This window comes from Canis aureus, chromosome 23, assembly GCF_053574225.1.
Source record: "Canis aureus isolate CA01 chromosome 23, VMU_Caureus_v.1.0, whole genome shotgun sequence".
NCBI lineage: Eukaryota > Metazoa > Chordata > Mammalia > Carnivora > Canidae > Canis > Canis aureus.
This window is the reverse complement of record NC_135633.1, coordinates 5,040,108-5,056,078: the sequence shown is the minus strand read 5'-3', so window position 1 is coordinate 5,056,078 and position 15,971 is coordinate 5,040,108. Positions and strand designations below refer to the sequence as shown.

The following is a 15,971-nucleotide window of genomic DNA, read 5'->3' as shown; positions in this document are numbered from 1 at the left end:
GATGGGGGTTAAGGAGGGTGCTCGTGGTCACCAGCTGATGGATGGAAGTGTCGAATCACTGTCTTGTAAACTGAAACTTCTATAACACTGTATGTTAACTAACTGGAATTAAAATAAACCTTTTTTTTTTTGAAAAAAGAAAGGGGCTAGAAAAGTCAATTCAGGAATCGTGTGTTTAAACCTCTTTTATTTTATCGGTGCTCTTGCCAGTCTGGAAATGCTCAGGTAGCTACAGGTGATCCTTGCCCTATGAAATTCATAGTTCATTTAAATCCAGAGATTATGAGGACACACACACACACACACACAGCACACGTGTTCCATCTGACAACACAATCGACACCAAATTGCACGATAGAAGGATGGAGCAAGCTGCCTGTGATTGAACAGGGTGTTTATTTAAGAAACCTATGAAGACAGTGCCACTACTGGCTAACTTGCTACCTCTGATGCTTATCGGCTAAGAGTCAAAGCCAGGTTCTTATGGATACACTCACCGGTAAAGACACTTGGCCCTAAAATTCTTGAGTTTTTCTGGTTACTTCTGGTTAAATGAAAGTTTCATTTCTAGGTAAATGTCCATGGAATAAGAATACCACAAAGCATTTTCTCTTGGAAAGGCACTGCTTTCCCTTCAGATAAAAGGAGTCTCAGGGGTTTGCTGTCAGTGGTTTGCTCTTGCCATACTGTGGCCATTGGCCAAATCCAAAAAAACAAAACAAAACAAAACAAAACAAAACAAAACAAAACAAAAAAACCCAGAAGGATTCTTGAAATTAGGCCGGATTTAATTGTAAAGCGTATGATTCAAAACTCTCTGTTATATGTCCTTGGAAATAGGGTTCTGTGGTCAGATGACTTTTGGAAAGACCGTATTTCATATCCTCATCTTGGGAATTCAACGTGAATGGGAACATACTGAGTGAAGTAACAAAATCAGACGTGTTTAACCTCAGTTCACTAAGTGTTTCTCAGACTTACTGTACTATGTGCCCTGTTTGTTCTCCCTTCTATCCGCAGCTTGAACGACACATTTTCTGAAGATCGTCTTAACTTTGGCTAAGTTTGTTTAGAGACCAGCACAGCTTGGGGAGATTTCAGTTATTAGTTAATTTTAGCAAAATGTTGTATATCAGCTCTTTACCTTCCTGTTTGTTATTTTCTCCAGGAATATAGTGGTGAATATTCAAAAGGCTTCTGGCTCCTTGAACTCCCGTTATTGGTATTTCAGAAAAAAAGTAACTTCCCATTGACGTTGCATATAATCAGTGTTAAGCTTTCAGGTTGGTAAATACAGAAGATTCTAAATTGTGTTTTATATCCACCATACGGTTTTGAGAGTAAGCATCTAGTTCTGTGTCTTGCCCTTGTATTTGACAGCAAATAAAACACTATTAGTCAGGGACGGGACCTCTCTGCTTCTTAAATTTAATAGTGTCATGTGGTTATAGTTTATTCTAAACAGATAACCACGAACGTGAAAATGGTTTAAAAACACACACAGCCTTTAAAGGAGGTTTGGAGGACTGGAAACTACAATTTTGAGAAGGCAAAGGCATAAATAATTGATCCTAACCGGCTGATATCCTCGCAACCACATTTAGGGTTTGTAGCTAAAAAAGATTTGCCACGTAAAGAAGACTGAATGGAGCTGAGCACTTGTATACACGTCACCTGTACGGTCTAATTTCATTCTCCTGAAAATTCCGTGAAAGTGATGCTTCCATTCCTGTTTTGTCGATGACTTATTTTCTCAAGGTCATATCCAGTAAGTAGCGGAGCCTGAATTTGTAGGTTGACGTGCCCTGCTGTGGTCAGAATGCACATGGAACCCTGAGAAGCTCTCTCTGTATGGCCTGAATGCTAAGAATTTACAAGGACAGTAGAAATAGGAGTGAGTGTAGTGAGCAATGGAGAAAACCTGCAACGAGGCTGTCTGACTCCTCAGATTGTTCTTCTTGTTTATTTAATGGACTCGCCTATCTGGAAATTCAGTAAGAAAACCTCAGTGCTGCTGTTTCTAAAGAAAAGAGTCTGTCCCCTGCATTCACTGAGACTCTCTTTGACTGGGCTTGTCCAGCTGCCATCAGCTCAAAGTCAGGACTGAGGCTTGCTTGTGAATCAATAGCCAGTGTCAGGTTCAAATTGAATTTTATTGCTGTTAGTTTCTGGAGTCATCGTTTTATGTCTCACTGCATTGCTTAAACTAACAGACAGGATTTTTCCAGCTTAGCTGTTCTGTTTTTTTCCATTCTCATCTCTGTACTTCATAGACTGTTTTATTTATCACACTCTTTTTAAAATAAATGTCGTATATACTTTTTAAAAAAATCAGAAAATTCATTTGCTTCTCTTCTTTTGTGTTCCCGGGTCTCTGCCGAAGAAGTCTTTTTTATGAGGCCTTGGGAATCCCCCTTTTTAAGGCTGTTGAACATATAGAAGGTGACATTAGGTGTAAGGGGAGAACAAAATTAAGCATGTGACTCCTTTTTTTTTTTCCCCACAGAGATGAGGTGGGTCTTAAAAAGTGACTCTTAGACCTATTTTGTTGAGCGTTGTGTTTTGCTCTCATAGGAGATGGAATTATTTTGATGGGATTTGAAAATAGTTTCCAACACTAAATATGTGATGGTTAATGAAGACAAAAATTAGCCAAAGTATCATTAACCACGTCCAGTGAGGGAGAAACGAACGACAGGAACCTTTAAAGTGCATTTTCTTCCTTGACTTAGACTCTTTGCTCTTCGTTCTAAGCTTTCTCTTTCATTTTTTTTTTTTTTTTACTTTGCCTAATAGCTCAACAAAATTAGCTGTTATCATTCCTCCATTTCTTAAGTTCCTTTTGTGAAAGCACAAAGGAATGACTGAAACCACAGAATCACTATCAGAAAGGAGGCAGTGTTTTCAATAGTGGTTCTCTGTACTTCCTCTAGAAATAGAAGGAAGTCAGCAGAAGCTCACATGTCCAATTATACTCAGTAGAAGCAGTGAATCTAAACTTTTGTCTTTCCGATCTCAAACTAAATAATTTCATATCATATTACCCTCTCACCTCTACTGTATGACCTTGAAGCCATTATGCTTCTGTTTTGCTTTGATTTTTAGAGGGGTGTTATTTATGAAGTCCACATAGACACTTGCTTTCTCCTCAGACATCTGATGAATCCCACTGTATAAATAAATTCTAAGAAAAATATATCTTCTCAGGCCTAGCAATAAGATCTTTTTAAGTTAGACTGAGACCCCCTCCCCCATGAGCTTATTATCTTAGTTTAAGTGGCCTGAACTTCAAAGATGCAATCCCCATTAAAATGCCCTAAGTTTTTGTGAAGTAAATCTTGATCTGTTTTCATTCTTAATGAAAGATGAGTGGTCTCATTTGTGACCATTTTGATCCAGTGCTCCATTCTAAATTGGAAAACCATAAATGGACAAAGCTCGATGCCATTAGTGTTAAAATTCAAATGTGTGAACATTACAGGGAATAATTATCACTAGGGAACCCAATCTTGCATTGCCTATATATACTAGGATTAATTTTTTCTTCGAGGACCTATGATTTTTGTAATTTTTGTAATTCTTTTCTAGAATATTATTGATACCAGGGCAGATATTTTTTTTCCTATCTAGTTCTAATCTACTATATCAATTTAAAGCCAAATTATATTTGTAGAATTTGAGTTACCAAAAGCTTCTGCCATTCAGTATATATTCAGATTAGAAATAAATGTGTGATTTTATTTAACAAAGTAATTCTTTAAAAGATAAGTCAGGGGAGCTTTCTGAAGTCCTATGTCAAAACAATTTGTATTATGACTATTTTCCTTGGAGAGAGTTAGCGAAAAGGACACAGATATGTAAATTGGTATCCTTCCGTTCTTATAATTTGGTTAGTGTAAATGTGAGCCTATCTAGGTTCTCTGCTCAGGTTGAGTGTGTTTCTTGAGGAGCCTGACCTTGATAGTGTACAGAAAATCTTTTCTTTGTGAAAGAACCAGAGAGCCACGGCACAGGATGAGGGTGGGGGGAGGTGTGGATTTGGTATTGTACAAGGGGAAATCTGGTGATGGTTTCACTGAGTCTATCATTGCAGAATTTCCTACCTGGAACTAGTTTCACCACTCTTCCATGGAGAGAGAGAGAGAGAGAGAGAGAGACAAAATATCTGAATGGAGGGCTTTCTTAGGGTTCTGATTCTTAGAGAAACTGTGGTCACCTTATTCCGTGGTCATTCACATCTATAACTCTTCACACTGTGGATGAGATTCTTTCTGTTTCAGGAAATCAGTTGTGAAATACAACCGTAAGAAGGTTATAAGAAAATCTTTAGAATATTTTTGAAAAAAATAAAAATAAATAAAAATTTTAAAAAAATGAAAAAAAAAGAGAATATTTTTGGAAAGTAAAATGGCTTGTGGTAACTAAATATTTCTTGAGTACCTACTGGGTACCTGGTGCTGCACTTCTTAGAGGGAACATAGAAATAAATATGACACAGTCTCTACCTTCAAGAGATTCTCAGCCTAGATTAAGCTTTGTTGTTGTTTTTAAGTAAGTTAAATATGTATGACCAATGCAGAGAGGCCATGGGAGCACAGGGGAGTAAACAGCACTACTGTATAGAAGTGTCGAAGAAGGTCTTCCAAAATGTTCTCGGCACGCTGGACATTATATGTCTATCTGAATTTTCCCTTTAGGATGTGGGGAGAGGTCATTTAGTGCAGATGTCCACCTGTATGAGGCTAAGGCCTAATGAAGAGAGAAACACTAGAAAACTTGAGAGTGGTAGGACATATGGTATCTTTTATATTAATATACATATACATACATACACATATATGCATATATATATATTTTTAAAGTAGGCTCCACACTTAAGTGTGGGTTGTGTGAAGAAGCCCAACATGGGGCTTGAACTCATGACCCTGAAATCAAGACCTGAGCCGAAATCAAGAGTCAGACACTCCACTGACTGAGTCACCCATGACACACCTGATGTTAATTTTTTTAAAAGATTTCCTTTATTCGTGAGAGACACAGAGAGAGAGAGGCAGAGACACAGGCAGAGGGAGAAGCAGGCTCCATGCAGGGAGCCTGATGCCAGATGAGGATCCCAGGATCACGCCCTGAACCAAAGGCAGACGCTCAAACACCGAACTACCCAGGGGCCCCAAATGTTAATTTTTTTGACTTTTTTTTTTCTTTTTCCCTGTTTTTCATAAATCATTTACAAATTTGTTCTTTTTTGTTTTCAATTAAAATGTACTTTTTTTTTTTGATGTGAATATTTATAATGAGGAGGGAAAAACATCCCCTTATTAGGTGACTCATCATGTTTCCCTGAATTTGCTGATGGATTCTTGATTCGTGGATCATGTAGTTCACATACACCAGAAAGTGAGGCTGGAAAGGAAGAAATGGCAGGCTCTCCTGTTGGTGACCGAATTAGAAATCTCATGACGAGCCATAGCAGTTTCCCTGAGATGGAGATTGACAGTAATACATGTCCTGGCTTGTGCCATGTGACTTTATTTAACTGGTCCTTAGAAAATGTCAGGAAAATTGGATTTTTTTTTTTTTTTAATTATTAAAAACATGGTTGAGGAGCTTCGGTGTGGCTCAGTCAGTTAAAAGTGTCTGCCTTCAGCTCCGGTTGTGATCCCAGGGTCCTGGGATGGAGCCCTGCACCCTACTCAATGGGGGGCCTGGTTCTCCCTCTCTCTCTGGTCCTCCCCCCTGCCCATTCTCTCGCTCTCTCTCTCTCATCATAAATAAATAAATAAATAAAGTATTAAAAAAAAGATGGTTGAAGGAAATGTGGATAACAAGGAACCTGGCTTTCTAGTCTGTCTCTAATGACTTTGTATAAGATGCTTAAGTCCCCAGGGAGCCAAGCCTGTTACCCATCTCTGAACCCCAGGTTCAGGCTCACTGAAAAACAAACAAACAAACAAACAAACAAACAAATACATAATTTTTAAAAAGATAAGATTGCATTTTAAAATAAGGAGTAAGAGGGATCCCTGGGTGGCGCAGCGGTTTGGCGCCTGCCTTTGGCCTAGGGCGCGATCCTGGAGACCCGGGATCGAATCCCACATCGGGCTCCCGGTGCATGGAGCCTGCTTCTCCCTCTGCCTGTGTCTCTGCCTCTCTTTCTCTCTCTGTGTGACTATCATAAAAAAAAAAAAAAAAAAAAATTAAAATAAGGAATAAGAATACTAATAACATCTTTGGGTTGAGCATTTATGGGATTCCAAGCCCTCATTAATAACAGTTTCTATTGCTTCCCTCATTTTATCCTCATAATTATGAGATGAAGTTACTAATATAGATGAGGCCACTGTGCTAGATGCGAAACTGAGGCCCAGAGAGGATACGTGATTTTTTTCTCAAAGTCAACAGTTAGTAAAATGAAGATCCTGACCCTCCCCACCCCGGTGCTTCTCACCTCCAAATACTTATAACCATCTCCTAGCCCCCTTGAGCCTCAGCTGCAGTTGAAGCAGCAAACATCCCCCTTACTTTCTTGCTGGTGGAGTATATTTCTGGACCAACTCAGACTTCAATTATTCATTTGGCCATTTCTGTGTATCATTCTCTTCTCCCACTTCTATAAATAAAGTCTGGCTCGGCAAAAGCCAGAGCTCGTAGTGTCATAGCCGTAGGACATGCCATCTGATTATCTTCTGTGGGTGTTTATAGATTTCAAGTTATTCCTGTGTCCCTAATTCATCATCACAGACACTCTGAATTTAGAATCTGGTGTCTCTCAGGTCTTCTGTTGCCTATAGTGACCTTCCAGACGATACTCTGTCTTCTTTTTCTAGATAGCTCATCCTTACTCCACAAAGCTACTATGAAAATAAGTGAGATAATACATGTGAAAGTGTCTTAAAAAACTTAACATCCTTAATTTCCTTGTCACTAATTTCACTAATGTGAACAGGATTGAACTAGATACCTTCTAAAGTTCCTGCAGGTCACTGATTCCATTATCTGTGATTTATTAACTAGCTATTGAGTGCAAGGTATTCTGATATCAGACCCCTGGTATCTTGGTTTATTCCAGAGGCAGGCTCTAGCAGGCATTGTATAACCTGAAGGGAGGCTTGAATCCACTCAGAGGAATTCGAATGATTCTTTACATTAACTTATCCTCAAACTGGTGCTTACATTGTGGTATTTGTCATGAGATCTTCCCGTTTTCTTCAAATCATGTAAAATACATACATAATTGTAGGTTAACATTTAACAAGTCAGACCACTGCTCGAAATTATATATGACAGAAATTCTATCTCCTTGCTAAGTCTGACCTTGACCTGTTGCCTCATTTATTTTCAATGTGGCTTATAATTGAATGTTGAACAAGAGCCTTTTCAGCTGATCTGATCCCAAACTGAACATTTTCAATTCAAGCGCTAAATCTTGAGCATGAAATGACAGCAACTACGTTCATAATTTGAGTGATTGGGGTTTGAAAAAAAAAAAAAAAAGTTGAGTGTTTTCTCCTAATGTCTGCTCTTCTAGTTAGGGTTTCAGTACTTGGTTATGTGCATTTGAAATTGTCCTGTTTTCTCCTTTGATTCATAAAAATAAAACCTTATCTTCCCAGCACATATACTTTGCATTCAGCCTCACATCAAGAAATGTGAATGTTTCATAGCATGTCACTATAATCGAAAAATCCCAAAATCAATAATTAAAAATATGTCACTGTAGCAGAATATGAGACTCCTTATAAGCTGTGCCTTGTCTTTCTTAATATGGTGATAGAGCTACCATATATACACATATCAGTATTTTTTCACCAGTTGATAATGTTGATAAAGTTTTATTGCATACCATCAATTATTAAAGGTATTAAATTATTACGTTATTTTTAGTAATAATTTTAATTAACTTTATTTAACCTTTAGTTAACTTTATATAACTCTTACTTTATGATAGAGATACAATGTAGCAATTAATGTTTTTTCACTAATTTATAAAGATTGATCCTTTTCCTCTTTATAAAGTATCATTTATGTGTGTCATCTTATTGCTAACTATAGGTGTCATTAAAGTAGCATTTCAAAAAGGTAGAGAATTCAGAATAGAAAATATATTAATCATATCCATGCTTTCTAAAATCTTAAAATATGTGCTTTTACTTCTGTGAATGTTTTAGGTAGTACCTTGCCCTATTTTCAACATGATTTTTACATGTAGAGAATTCTAGTAACATTCCCTCTTTGGCTTACGTATAGATTTTAAATGTCACAATTTCTTTTTCATTCTACAAATATTTGTTAAATACCATCTATGCTTCGAATGCTGTTATGTTTAATGGGAATATAACCAGGGCCATTGCAGTCAAAGTGCTTGTCTTCACTCAAAGAACTGTTAATATCTACTATTTTTGAACATTTCTTATATGCCTACCAGCAAATTTACAGTATCCTTAATTCTTCCAAATGGCATCATTACCTTATTTTCATGTGGAGAAACCAAAATGGAGAAAAGGTAATTGCTTGACAAGATCACACATCAAGTAATGGGAAGAATCATGCTTCAGACCCAGGCCAACCCAAGTACAAAGATCAACTCTTTCCATATCCAGTACTGTTGCCTTTCCAGTTTTAATATATCGATAGTTTTGGGTATTAGTGGATTCAATTACCGTCTACTTCTCTAATTTCTAGAATCCAGATATCTTAGTCACAGTTGCTGTTCTACATCCATTTGAAGATAAACAAACTGTGGGAGTGAACAGACTTCAGAGTTGCCATCATTCAGATTCTGATTTTGCTCTTTAATTTGTTCCGTGAAGCTGGAATCTCTCGAATCCACGCAACGACTGTACCTTGAGTTCAGTCCTATGATGCTGAGCAAGTCCTGTAACTTTCCAGCAGTTCTGTTTTGCCCCCTGAGAAGCTGTGCTCATAACAGATGACATCTGGACACCATCCATGAAGTTGAGCATATTCACATCCGCAGAGCAGACCGCACTTTGGGGGAAGACAGTTGCGGCACTCGATAAAATTAATCGTAACAATGAATTTTAAAATTATTTACTACTAAGATGGTCACAAAAAATATTTGAACAGTAATTGCCCAAAACATTGTTTTTGGGCACCTGGGTGGTTGAGTCCGTTAAACATCGGCCTTCAACTTCAGGTCATGATCTCAGGAGCCTGGGATCAAGCCCCACATGGGTTCCTTGCTCAGTGGGGAGACTGCTTCCTCCCTCCTCCCACCCCCTGCTAGTGCTCTCTCTCACTCTCTTCTATAAATAAATAAACAAATAAATAAATAAATAAATAAATAAATATATTTAAGGAGAAAAGCATATTGCTGTTGCTTTCTCATGGGAATCCAATGCCTACCCGTTTTCACTATAGTCCTTCTCCGCCCGTGGTGACTGTTCTGTGATACGCCTGTTCTGGCTCATGCAGATTACCACAGAGCTACTGGGGAAAGTATGTAGTGAGCAATGGGAGTGCTCATGAAAATGGAAAAACCCACCAGGGCACATTCTGTGAGTGGTTTTACCTTTTAGCTGTCAGTAATTTTCACTGTGAATTTTTTTTGGGTTTTACTCTGAGCAAACATTAACTACTTTTCTTTCTCTTAAACTTTTTTAATATATATATTTTGTATTGAAGTTCAATTTGCCAACATATAGTATAACACCCAGTGCTCATCCAGCCAAGTGCCCCCCTCAGTGCCTGTCACCCAGTCACCCCGTACCCCCGCCCAGCTCCCCTTCCACTACCCCTTGTTCATTTCCCAAAGTTAGGAGTCGCTCATGTTTGTCACCCTCTGATTTTTCCCACTCATTTTCTCTCCTTTCCCCTTTAATCCCTTTCACTATTTCTTATATTCTGGTGAGTGAAGTAGTAAGTCAGTTGGAGAAGGACAATCATTATATGGTTTCACTCATATGGGGATATAAGAGACATTAAACTACTTTTAATTGGGACATTGTGCCGGGATCTTCAGATTCCCTCTTCCTGACATCAGGTGTGCCTAATATCCGTGTCATAGTCTCTTGGTGATTCATTCCACCAGACCTATTTTTTTTTTAAGATTATGTATTTATTTATTTAATCATGAGAGACACACACACACAGAGAGAGAGAGAGAGAGAGAGAGGCAGAGACACAGGCAGGGGGAGAAGAAGGCTCCATGCAGGGAGCCCGATGCGGGACTCGATCCCAGAACTCCTGGGTCATGCCCTGAGCCGATGACAGATGCTCAACCCCTGAGCCACCCAGGCGTCTCAGACCTACTCTTTTTATAAGCATGGGCAATTAGGATTTGTGGAACATTTCACATTTGACTTGAGATGCTGGTTTTACAACAGCCTTATAGCAGGAGTACCATCAGCATTACAATATTTTAAAATGCAATTCTTTAAGACACAGAACTGAAATGATAGCAGCAAAAGCAGGTGACGCACCGATTAAGGTGGGCTGTGTGCTTTCTGGTATTTCTCTAGTTTTTTTTTTTTTTTTTTTTTTTTTGTATTTCTCTAGTTTTATCTTTCCCTCAGTTCTCTCCCTCTCACCATGGCTGTCTGCATTATTCACGACCTGATCTGTATCCAGAAGACGTGCCCCAGCCTCGCCGAGTCCCCTGGCCTGGTCCTCCGAATGCCAAACCCTCACGAGAGACCCTTTTGCAGCACATCCTGTGCAGTCCACCAAGCAGTGGGAGTGTGCTGGGAGAGAGCCTTTATGTGAGTGTCACTCTGTGGATTGAAAAAAGAGCACAATAGGAATGACCTTCTAAATATGCTGGCAGCGAAGGTTTTACCTAGTGTGAGAAGAGGTAGTAAAATATTCCTTTTAAAAGTCAGAGCCATATAATAACAGGGATAGGCGAAGAGAAATAAAATTACACAGAAAAGAGGCCAGCCTTTCAATAGAATGCTTTGTACCTTCTAGAATAGAATCCATTACAGACATCTATCGGTGCTACACACAAGTCAGACAATACTCATTCTTTAGCTTCCCGCTGCCTCAAGTAGACTTTTACTTTTTTTTTTTTTTTTCTGCAAGATTTGAACAATTTTCAATGTGAGACTTCGCCTTTAGAGGCTGTTTTCCTTAGTTTCAAATTTTAATGGAAAAGGTAGTGGGATTAAGTGGGGGGTTCTATTTAGAAGGCTTGGCCAGTCCAGTGTTTTCTCGGGCTGGGGGCAGTGCTCGCCCAGTGGGACTCAGTTTCTCCCACGCGTCCCATCCGAGCCAGCAGCGCCGTTAGGTTAATCTAAAACTCCACTGCCTCCCTGTGCTTTCCAGATGATTGCAATCAAGGTCTTCCACCGTCTGAGTCTGAATTTACAGCCTTATTTCACTATTCTGTTATTCCTAATGTGTTCTTGTTTATCTTTCACTTCCATCCTTTATTTCACTGCACACGGTACCTGCAAAGCTTTGCTTTCACGGTCCCTTCCTCATTTCTGCATGTCCAAGACTCTGGGGGAGTCGTACTTCCCTCAAATTGCTTAGACTGATCACTTTGGCCTTTGGGCCCAAATCAACATTTCTCCGTTCGGATGATTCTGTATCTCAATCTGTATATAGCATCTTATCCCTCTCTGCCTTGCGTTACAACAGACGTACTTTAATGTAAGTGTAATTTAAAGCGATATTTTTTGGCATCGTGTATCATTATTCCTAATATCTTTAGCTAAAATAATAATTTATTATCCCTTCTCATGGTTTTGGGGGTTGACTGGATTCAGCTGAGTAGTCCTTGCCTGTGTCTCTCTTAAGGCTGCCTTCGGACATCCCCTGATGCCCCCACATGAGAGCTCACGCACATAGCTCAGGTCGACGCTACCTGTTGGCTGGGAGCTCAGCTGTGGTCTGCAGGGCTGGAACTGGTTTTTCTTTTAGGATGGCCAGTATGCCCTGGTTTTCCTGAGGGTATTCCTGATTTTCACACTGAAAAGCCCCACACCCTGGGCAAAGTGAGAGGGTTAATCACCCACTCAGCGTGGGCCTCTCACAACTTAGAGGCTGGGACCCCTGGACCAGTATGCACAGTGTGGCTGTTCCAAGAGTTTCTTGCAGAAGCTGGAAGTGTTTTTACTGACTTTAGACATCACATTTCATCACTTACGTTGAATTTTGCTAGGGAAGCCCTAAGGCCAGCCTCTTTCAAGAGGAAGGGAATTAAACCCCTTGTTGAAGGAGGGGCAAAGTGACGTTGCAGGAGACAAGGTGGGAAGGAAGATAGGGTGCAGCCATCTTCCACACCCTATATTACCTAAACCCTCAGAGGACAAGATGCAGTTCATATTTACGTTGTTTCTGGGTTTCTCTCCCAGAGTACCTGGCACTTAGAGACACTTAAAGTCTTAAAATTAGGAAGGAATACCTTTGTTCTAAATTTATAATTAACCCTTACTTGGATGCAAAATTACATTCAATTTTGTTTAGATCTTCTATGACTTTTTCTATAGTTGAAAGTGGCAAATTTGGGTCAGAAATAAGAGAATCCAATAGGAAAAAAATATCCTAGAGAAAGTCTATGCTGCCTTTTTTAAAAATAGTTTTATTTATTAATTTGAGAGTGACAGAGAAGGAGAGTGAGAGAAAGAGCACACGAGTGTGTGTGTGGGGGGGTGTATAGCAGAGGGAGAGAAGCTTTAAGCAAACTTCCTCCTGAGCACAGAGCTCCATGAAGGGCTCCATCTCATGACCCATGAGATCGTGACCTGAGCCCAAACCAAGGTTTGGATGCTCAAGTAACTGAGCCACTCAGGTGCCCTGAAAATCTGTGCTTCTTATCCCAAGATCAGAGCTGTGTTAATGATTTCAGTGATTTTAATCTTTGGGTAGTATTTTGGTGAAGTCACGAGTAGTGTTTAAGGCAGTGACTAAAGCACTGTTGAGAAAACAATGCTTTATTTTATGCATCCACAACTATAGGAATGAAAACAAAAAATAGACAAGAATCTCCCATTTCTGCTTTAGCCTTTACATTCACACTTCTGGTGTCCTCAGGAAACACACACACACACACACACACACACACACTGAAGTTCTGCTGGAATACAAACTGTGGTATCCCAGGAAGACGTGTCCTCCCTGTAGATGAACAGGGAACCTACTTTCTCTTCTGTATCCTGTATTAGATTCTATTTGTTTCCCCTCCAATGAAATGTGATAAATGGTAGGCCCAGTTCTGTAAACGATATCGTACCTAATTATCAGTGGTTAATATTTTTTTTCTATATATTATGACATACATCATTTATTTAACCTAAGTGGCCTTGATAACATGGGAATTTGGCATTGCCTGTAGAGGTTTTGGATACTCTTGTAGCTCCTTCAAAGGAATGTTGTGTCTGTCAAACTTTAGCAAAGGCAGTTTAATCTTTGTCAATATGTAGGGTCAATTCTATTAGATTCTCAAAAAAAAAAAAAAAAAAAAGAGGCAGTCACAGTTTGTGGGCAACTCTGATGGCTTTTATTACGTGGGCCGAAGCACAAAAGTTCAGCTCTGTCGAGTACCAACACAGAGTGCTTTTTTACAGATCCACTGCCCTCTAATTGCTTCAAAATGTCAGGTGCTCCAAGCAGGGGCAAAGAAGCACAGGCAGTGGAAAACTAATTGGTATTGGGACATAAAGCTTTTCTGGGTCACTGATTTACATTAGGCTCAGGTCAGTAGTGAACTCAAATTCATTCTCTTCAGTGGCAAACTACTTTATGGGAAACAGGCCTGGGTGAGACTCCCGATTGCTGTATGCAGGATGCAGACCGATGTACAACTGTTAGCTATACAAGTATTAGGGATTATTTATCTTTTAGATATTTGACTTCAATATTAAAATGCCACGTTTTTGAAAACGAATGCATGCTTCACAAAAGCCCAGGGCAGGCGGACCTGTGGCTATTTATAGACTGGTGAAGACAGCATCAAAAATTCGGGAGACCCGTAGGGAGAATGCAAGACTCGTAAAACACGTCTCTGCTTTGTGTATCTTCATGAAGAGATGACAAGTGAGTTTGACAATGGAATCTCAAAGAACTAAGATGTATGGCCTTTGTTTTCACCAGGTTCATAATCAGCATAGGAGAAGGCCTCATGTCAGTGCCCTCTGAGATAATTTTGCCTCCAGAGATAGGGACTAAATATGATAGTTTTGATTGTCAAAATATCAAGAACTTTCTAGTGTAATATTTACCTCGGTTTTCCCAAGACGGGAGACTTTTGTGCATATCGGGGTATTGCTGAAACCACCTCATCACCTACATACCACAGCAGCTTAGTTTTATCTATGTACTGGGGAGTTTACAAACTACAGCAGTAGTACCCTAAAAGATACTGGGAAATATCTCCATTTTTTATTTCCATTTCAGCTCCATATGCTACAACAGAAGGAATATAATCCCAAGACATCAGCTTTATATCTCTTGAGGCATCAATTCAGTAACCTCACATCTATCCTGCATTTTACCTTTTCTCTATAAAGCAAACAGTATATCACTTCTGTAACTATTTCATATGGTCCCACAAATAACAAAACATAAGGGAGAATAAGTTCGAAAGTCAGGTTTCAAATTTTGTGGATTAAGAGAGGGAGAGAGATTCAAGCCTGCTGGGACTTAGGTAAAATTCGTGGAGTGTTGCATCTGAGCCACCCGAGGGGGATTGGTGGAGATTCATACTCGTGACAGGACCTAAGGAACAGTAGCACCAGGTTAGGGAACAGTAGCACCGTAATCGGTGATGACAGGATATTCATTCTGTAAACATATGGAGGCCAATGCAATGTTTATTATTGGGAGTAAAGAGCGTATTAAGAGGCTGATTGGGTATCGATAAAGTAGCCAGCTGCCTTATTCTAGAATACCTAAAATGACATCAAGAAAATTGAGTCAGGAATTCATAGACCGTGGCAGTTAGCGAGAGGACTCCAATTCTCTGTTAATCAAAAAACATTTTTGGAGCAATCCCTGGTCCCCAGAGTCTATAAAAACTAAATATATTGGCTCAGGGATCATCTAGAATAGGGTGTTCTCCACGGATTTGAATGCAGGTACCCAAGCTGCAAGAATAATGATATCCGAAATGACCTGCTATCGTTATAATTGGTTCTCAATATTCAAGATATCCCTGTTCAGAAACAAATGAAACTCCAACAATTTTTTTCATTTCTATTTTTCAGCAAAAATGTCAAAATACAAGGAGGCTATATCCAAGTTGGTCTATATTATCGTGCTGTTTCATGATTAAGGGGATGGGACCACTGTGTATAGTGGTAATTGCAATAAAGGATTGCCATTATGAGTGCTGTTAGAAAAAGGAAATGAGTCGAGTGGAAAGCAATACATATGCATTTGCCAGGAGGTTATTATGCAGACATAAGATGAAGTTGTTATATTAAATATGCATACTTTATGCATATGCATATGAAGATATATACAGATATCTGTATTTTTAAATTTTTTAAATTATCAGCATTTTCATATTTTATACTTCAGGATTATATATATATGTACATGTATATACACACACAGATACACTTTCATAGTATCCATTTAACTTGGGTAAAGCTACTCAACTCATAGGAAAATTTCTTGCATAGTAATATTAATTTATGATCGTAAGTTTCCTTCAGAATAGCTCCATATGGGTTAAAACCTACTTTAATTTCATTTATCCAAATCCTTGGTCAGCAGGTAGCCTGTATACTGAGAAGTATCAGACTTTCTTTTATTTTTTTTTTTAAAGATTTTATTTATTTATTCACGAGATCCCTGAGCCACCCAGGGATCCCAGTATCACACTTTCTGACCCCATGTTTAGTATTGCTAAATACTAAATAAATAGTATGTTGGGTACTACAGTTTTAAAGCTCTGTGAGTGGCAGTAAATTTTTTTTTTTAAGATTTTATTTATTCATTCCTGAGAGACCCAGAAACAGGCAGAGATTCAGGCAGAGGGAGAAGCAGGCTCCATGCTAGGA

General features: G+C 39.0%; 1 protein-coding gene and 2 long non-coding RNA genes across 5 annotated transcripts in view; 1 reads left to right on the top strand and 2 right to left on the bottom strand.

Moving 5' to 3' along the window:
• LUZP2 (leucine zipper protein 2) overlaps nucleotides 1-15,971 on the top strand; it is a 472,421-nt gene that overhangs the window by 74,366 nt on the left and 382,084 nt on the right. The window lies entirely within an intron of this gene.
• Nucleotides 5,972-6,771, bottom strand: LOC144294514 (uncharacterized). Its single transcript, XR_013361877.1, has 2 exons — nucleotides 6,523-6,771; nucleotides 5,972-6,169 (listed from the first exon to the last, which is right to left on the bottom strand). It is a non-coding gene; the product is annotated as an uncharacterized LOC144294514 (long non-coding RNA).
• LOC144295236 (uncharacterized) lies at nucleotides 7,918-10,917 on the bottom strand. The gene is made up of 3 exons (XR_013362577.1): nucleotides 10,884-10,917; nucleotides 10,551-10,733; nucleotides 7,918-8,988 (listed from the first exon to the last, which is right to left on the bottom strand). It is a non-coding gene; the product is annotated as an uncharacterized LOC144295236 (long non-coding RNA).